The sequence below is a fragment of the Lissotriton helveticus genome, chromosome 1_2 (genome assembly GCF_964261635.1).
Source record: "Lissotriton helveticus chromosome 1_2, aLisHel1.1, whole genome shotgun sequence".
Taxonomy (NCBI): domain Eukaryota; kingdom Metazoa; phylum Chordata; class Amphibia; order Caudata; family Salamandridae; genus Lissotriton; species Lissotriton helveticus.
The window spans coordinates 88,247,479-88,255,511 of NC_136058.1; positions in this window are offsets into that span (position 1 = coordinate 88,247,479).

Consider the following 8,033-nt stretch of genomic DNA (forward strand, 5'->3'; position numbering starts at 1 on the left):
TATTAAATACTCCCTTAATACAAAGACGGCGCTCACGTAGAGAATATTTTAATAGATATGCCGCAAATTGATAAATAACAGTGCTACGGCCCCCCACAAAAAAGGGGGAACAGGCTGTAATTGGACATATAAGTCCTAATACTTACACAATAAAAAATTGGGTTGAGGCCAAAAGGGGGAACTTCATAATAAAGCCATAGTTGTATGTCCCAAACACACACAGGTGAAATGTATAAAGCAGGTACAGAGGGTAGGCCTGCCAGGGGAACGTTATAGACCAATGCATGCCATCCATGCACTGTTCGTGCCAAGCATATAGCAGTTTTAAAAAATTGTCAGATCGTCAGGTCTCAGTAAGCAAATGATGCTAAGGTGGAAGTGCATAGTGTCAAGAGATGGAAAACATAACACAGGGGGGCATAACAAGTGCCCCCCTGTGTGCATGCACACCAGTTCCCGCATGTTTTGGACTTTTGAGTCTATGCTGTGCAGGAATCTTGTTGTGTGGTTCCATTGCTGTGCCTTTTTCAAAGGCACCACAGCCTTTGAAAGAGGCACCGCCACTGGACCACCATGCCACCCACCAGACAAGTTCTGGGTGATTTTTAAATGTGTCTGAAACATCCTGTTGTAGCGCATTGTCATTTACAGAAAGCACACTTTATTGGAACAACCACTACCTTTGCACAAACATGCAGTTTTACTGATTAAACCCTATAGCATACAGCGCTCAAATGATAATGTGTGGAAATGGGGTTTCTGTCAATATTTATTATGATTCATTTGTGCATCACCAATTAAAGTGGCTGTATTTGTCTTGATCCTAGTAAAATTTCTCTTTCGACAACACATTCGAATTACAAAAAACCTGTACTTCATGTTTGCTTTCCTAACTCTTGAATGCATACAGTTTCTTTAATGGTATTTGCATTTTGTGCATTGCAAAAAAAAATGTAAATTCAAAGATTGTCATATAATTCACGTTAAAAACTCTCACTATGCTGTCAGAGAAAGAAAGGTAAACACCAATCCCATTTTAAAAGTATACGCAACAACTTGTCAGAAGACATAGCTTGACATTTGACCTCTGATGTGCAAATCTGACAAGAAAAACACAGAATTTAAAGCATCTTTATGTATTGTCCAGACTTTTCCGACCCACTGTAATTGGTTTGTGATCCACAGTTTGGGAAAAAATAATTTAGGGCCTGATTAAGACTTTGATGGCCCTGGGATTGTCGTCTCATCCAAGTGGTCCGATCGTCCACAAACCTGGTGGCCTGACTGCTGAATCACAATGCGGGCAGTGAGACCTCCATCAGACTGCCGCAAGACAGCCGCCACCAACAGTATCTCGGGTCCCATGGCGGTGCTGGGGAAATTGGTACCCAATGTAGGCAGTGCCGGCATCGGCACTGCCATTGCGATTATGACCTGACATTCCGCCAAGCTTTCCGTGGGGGGATACTGCCATGAAAAGTTTGGTAAAAGTGCAGTTAAGGGGCCATAAAAAGGGCCCTGGAAAAAACTTTCTGCTAAACCACCAGAGAGGCTTTATGGGGGGAGACAACCAATGGCATAGGGGCAGACCCCCTTGGGGCACATTAATTATGGCCATTTTGGATTTGCCTCGCCTGCACCTGGTGGTCTTGTATCCCCCACCCCTGCACAATATAAAGTGTGTGCCAACTCCTCTGTCTTGTGGATTTTGGTTACCTTATTGATGTGGGAATGGGAAGTTGAAGTATTTTCTTCTTTATCATTCCCTGCACACTCTTCTTTGCCTGTTAGTGATTTTTTCTTCCCCTGTACAGTCTTTTTTGTGTATGAGTGAATGCTTTACCCAGACTACTGTTTGATTTTAATTAATTAATTGTTTTCATCCTCTTTTGCCGTTAACACATTGGTACCCCACTCTCACTTGCACAACATTCCATTCTCATTTTCATTTTCTGTTCATATCACACACACTTGTCAAATGAAGCATGAACTAAACAAACAAAAAAACTTGCAAAACGAGCAGTGGCCTCAGAGGGGTGGTGGGAGTCTGCAAGCATTGTTGTGGGATGGGTTAGGGGGGCACAGGGAGATTAAGGGACGGCAAGGGGCCTGTGAGCAGTGTTTTTGGAAAGGCGAGGGGGAGGCACAAGGAGATTAAGGGACGGCAAGCAGACCAAAGTTTCATGCACAAGTAAACAGAATGCTTAACGAGTAGAGGCAGGCCAACCAAACACAAAAAGAGTGCTCTCAAAGTATAAGTTAACATGAAGAGTGAGAACACGTGTAAAGGGGAAAATCGTCATGGGAGGATACACAATTCCAAAAGGAGGGACTACTAAGTGTTTTCACCATTGATTACCAGCATTTCCACACGACAGTAGGAGGAACCAATGAAAAAGATGGGCGTTTTTTGAAGCCCATATCCTAGATACAGCATGTCTTGAAGAGACAGCGCTTGCAGCGCATGTGCTGTTCAGGAGAGACCTAAAAAGTTTTAGATAGGAAACAGACATGACATCTTGTCAGAATACCGATGCCCTGACTATAAATTTAATAATGGAGGAAAGCTCTGAGGACGATCCTGATATGAAGGGGATTGATTTATCAAGGCTTTATTTCCGGTACAGTGTCACAAAATGAGGTGCAAAACAGTGTAAAGAATTGAACTGGGGTTTACCTTCCAGTGTAAATCTTGATTTGTTTTGGAAAGGGCCTTAACATAACAAACACTTTGCTCTATTTTGCACCACTATGCATTAAGTGGATACCCCACTTTCATAGAAATACATGGCTTTTGACACAAAGCCCTGTTTACTAAAATAGGTAGACAGCAGTGGCTTAACAAAACGGGAGTGGGCCCCCTTGCAAGATATTCTGAAGTGATCTCTCACACTCACATCAGAGGGGGCAAGGGGGGCCCCCTCAGGTATGGGTAAGCTGCCCCTCTCCCCCAGCACCGCGGGAGCTGCAGCGGCCTTTGCTACGCCCCTGGTAGAGAGGACTTTATGCCAAAAATGTATGTCTCCTTGAGGCAGCTATAATGTTTGAAAAAATGTTTCTTTTCTCTGAACACTTGTAACTTTCAATGTATGCTTTACTGTTCATCATTTATCAGAAGGATGAAAGGCTGAGTTAGCCCTACCAATATTTGAAGCAGTGACTCGAAATGTGGACACAGATCACAACACTGAGCTTCCTCCAAACTAAGGGAGCAAAGGAATGTAGATGTTATACAAACGTGAGCAGAACAAGCCTCTACTCAAAGTGAAAAACTTTGGGGCATATTATCATTGCCCCTGTAGCGTCCTTTTTGACGGAAAAGCGGTGATAATTTTATCGCATTATTATCAAGGACACGCTAGCGGGTGTTTCCATGTTTTAGCACCCGTTTTGCTATGCCTCGCATCGCATCGTTAATGAGATGCAAAGTGGGCGTGCCTCACAAAACTTCACAGGAAAATATCGCTAACGCAGCTTGGTGATATTTACAACAAGGCCCCGACCGTCGTAGCGATAAAAATAATTGCGCTAACTCATCATTAACGCAGGAATCTAACGTCTGCTAAATTCCTGACTAAGGCATACTTAACATGGGAGGTGGATTATTGGGTTAAGGCCACATGGTCGTCTCAGCAGGCTTTTCTCCGTTTTGCATTGATTTTTGCTGGTTTTTCAGCAATGTTGGCCCAGTTCCCCACTATCGCTGGATTTTATATCGCCAATGCCCTAAGCGTTGTTAATACAGCACTATCATGGCGATATAATCCAGTGATAGACAGCGATAGAAAAAAACGTGCTAAGATAATTATCTCTGAGTCTTGATAATATGCCCCTTTGTGTTACATAAATTACTAATGGTTATTACATTTTTAGTACAGGAATGCCTTTATTGATATTCCTATATAATGCAAGCATATCAGATATGCACACAAAATAGCGATTTCATCGAAATGATGTATTGTAAAATGAGGCAATAATGACAAGGCAAATAGGAAATTGTTCAAAAAACAAATATGCATACAGCTATTCAATAAAAACTCCATTTTAGATAAGTAATTAAAACCTTAGCATAGATACGAAAGTTAACGGATGTCACCAAAGGTACATAGCCCTGAACAAGAGAAGCTAAAAACAATTTTAACCACTGTGGTCTTTTGAGACTGAATGCTTCCCTTTGGTGCGAGAGGATGAAGCCTAGAATCTTCCACAGTCAATAATGTAACTCAGAGCCAGTGTGTAATCTGCTCCAGCATCTCCAGCACGTGCAATGCTATTAACTTCCACCCAAGAGGAGCAGGCATGGGGAATCCATCTGTTTCTTAAAGATTCCTCACGTGACAGAGGAATGATTCCTCGCCGCTGCAGCGTCTGCAGCACCATCCATCAGGTGCAGTCTGCAGCCCTATCTACTTAGGGAATGCAAAGGCTGCACAGTCCCCAGGCTCCCCGCCTCACAGATGAAAGTCTGTTGACTCTGGAGTCCTGCAGATTCAGAGCAGGCAAGCAGTGTTAACCAGTCGGCTTCAAGCAGATGTAGCTTCTATCTGCTCTGGGTGCAATTTTATGAAAACTGGGGTGTTCCCATTTTATTTTCTGCATCTCTTTACCATCATTTATTCATTAGCCCACTCCAGGGGTGTAGCACAGGCCCACAAACCTCCAAGGATTCTCTTTAAGACCACAGGCAGTTAATATATATGTGAGACGTAGGAGCCCCTTGTCTTGCAAGGCGAGAGGAGGGCGGGGTTCATAATTTTGTGTTAGGTCACTGCCCCACTCCCGCTCAAGTGGACACAAGAACTTTTTGCAATTAAACGTTACTATGGGGTCTATTTACTAAGATTTAACGCTGTGTTTGTGTCACAATTTCATAAACTTTATTCGACAATTAAGTCATAAAAGTAAAACATAAAATCACACTTCCCAATGGATTAAAAATATCATTAAGTAAAGTTATACAATAAATATTTTTTTTTTAAAAAAGAATTAAACTCCAAAAGACAATTGCCGAATATCACATAGCTAAAAACACATCCTTAAAATTTATAAAACTCATCATTTGTGTGGGTCAGATGCTATATTACAAGGCTCATATCCCAGTTGTCACAAAAGAGACCCAAGCAATGCTTAATCTCTGTTTATAAACTTGCTTTCCAGCGCAAGGCTTATTAAACACTGGAAAAGACTCAAAAGTAGCGCAAAGCTACATATGGCGCTGCTTTGTATTACTTAGCGCCGAGGGGGCATATCATGAGTGGTGCAACCCACCCAATGTTTCCAATGCTAAACCCTATTTACTTAATTTCTCCCTTATTTTCATACTTGGTATGTGTGCTGCACTACCCAGCACACATACTAAGTGGGAAGAAGTTTCAAGTTAGTCTAAGCATGGTATTTTATACTGAATGGTTTCCCTTCCAGTACAAAACTTATGCTAGACTCACAGAGAAAGCCATGCACTATACTGCAACATGTGTCCCTGGTGCACTGACCCATATTTCTGCAACAGAGCTAGGTAGAGGGGAGGAGAGTGCCACATTTCTGTAAATATGGCCCTCCCCATCCTCTCTCCTCATACAGTTGTGGTTACTGCACTGCGCTGAGTGAGAAACTAGTAAATCTGTCCCAAGTATGAATCAGGGGTAGAATTAACAAACAGAAAACAGGATGTGTGATGGTCAACACCAAGACTTTCCGGTATGGAGTAATGGCCAGTGCACGACATCTCTGGCAAATTACAACTAAATCCGCCACCCTCATTATATCTCCAAAACTACTCGCCAGACCGGCACCCACAGACACCAATAAACAAGGCCTTTATGAGCCCCTCAGACGCTAAGAGGGGCGAGGACCTAGTCACTCAAGAAGCAACCCCGGAGGCCTGAGGAGGCGAGAATGACGCGTTATCTTATCTAGGATCCCAGAAGTGGGCCGATCTAGTTGCCTCCTACACCTTGGATACCCCGAAAAAATCCTCCCCACACACTGGCAGAGCAGGCGCAGATCAATGGAAGGTCCACACTGAATCCAAGACTTCACCCTCTTCGTCTCATAGTCTCCGAACACACATCTAGGACACGACCAGCCAAGTTTCTGGCATCTGGGACACCCTACTATCCACCATGCAAAGAACTGCCCTGCACTACCAGCCTGATAAAATGGACTTGTTATTGTCACTAATTGACACTTTGGCTTTTTTTGTCGGGGGGATAGAGGAAAAATTGAGGCAATTAAACTTACTAATCAGCAGAGCCCAACAGGAAGCCAAATTGAGCTGAAATGGTGTTCCTATTATTGACAAATTGTCTTCGTTACCCTCAATTGTGTCTACGCTTCTGGAGGGCTTACCAATGGCACAACACAACAAAAGAGACAATTCAACCTCGAAGGCAACTGCTGTCAAAAATCACATATTGTCAATGCCAGAGAGCGGCCCGGACGGCAGTACTGCTGCTGTGATAAATCTGCCCCAAAAGGCACTAGTTCCAGCTCAAAACGCTAAACAATGACACCAAGACCGGAGGAATGGCAAACAAAACCACAATCAACAGTCACAGAACAGCATACCCTTTCGTTGACAACAAAACAACCACAGGTGAAAATTGAACACAAAACAATAGTAAACGGTACAACTAATCAACTAATGGGAACTGCAAATGCAGTTCAACTGGCAACGGTGCCCTGCCAGGCTGACACGAAGGCACTGAACAGCTCAACAACCACATTAGTCATCAAAAATACAGCCACACAGACCCAGCAAGACAGTAACCACAGCCGAGTTCTACCAACAACAGAAGAAATATTGACCCCTAGCATGAAGGAACCGAAGCAGATACGGGCATTAAACAAAAACTCAAAGAAACATGGGGCGAACTCATGGGACCAGGTTATCGCCAATTTATTCCGACAGCAATCACAGAACAGTCAGAATAACAAAATACCTATGGAAAATGAGCCCCTAGTGCTCAGCCCCGCCCACCCATTAACTCTATTAACAAAGTCAAAGAAAAAGGAATGCAACTGTGTCAATCAGGTGACAGACACAGCACAAGGTACACTCCGGGGAACTATAGCAATGACAACAGGGAACTCGGATATTTCCCTATCTGAACATCAAACTAGAAACAGTGAACCCGCCTCAGAAGACTACCGAGGTATTTGTAGTCGCAAAAGTCCAAAGTCTAATAACTACAACGGGCCAACCTAGGAGCACTTCTGTCCCTAGGGCAAAATTATCCAGGGAAACACTCTCCCATCACCCGGCAAGTCGGGCAGCAAACAAATTCCAGAATCACTCTACTCACCCTAAAGTACGACTCCAAAGGGATCTGTGACACCCTGAATAGAGGGTACATTCTCCAAATACTGGCCACAATACCAACCTTAAGAGACAGCAAGAGAAGCGGTCTTCTTTCCTTAGAATTTGTAAAGACAGACAGGGACCAGGGTAGGGAATTCACCAAGGCCACCTGGGGCTCAACAAACATTGCAAAGAAAGTCTTGAACGAATGGGAAACTTTTAAATCATGGGGCATACGAATCTCACATTATTGAAACATTGGATATCCTCTCCCACTACTTGCCAGCAAGCAGCAGGGAACCACCGGCACCGGGAGATAAAACTTCTTCGGTGCTCAGGGGAGCTTTAGGTTGGTCACCCCAGAGAGAGCAGGCACCAGGTGCCGACCAGGCCACAACCACCATCATTCTACACTTCCTGTAAACACTCAGATTCTCAGAACTATCAACATAACTGGACCGACGCAATGACAAAAAGATGCACACAACATCCGGGAAAATCAAGATAAAACATCTCTGAGACTATGCTCATTGAACATCAATGAGCTGAGTAGTAAGGTAGCCGATGCTGAATTCCTTGCATACTTAAGAACCTTCTACATTATCCTTTTGCAGGAAACATGGGCAGTGGATCCATAAGAACTACAGGGGTACATTTGCATCCATACTCCAGCACTGTCAAAATCCAATTACGGTCACTTATCTGGGGGCCTAGCCACATACATCTCTATAAC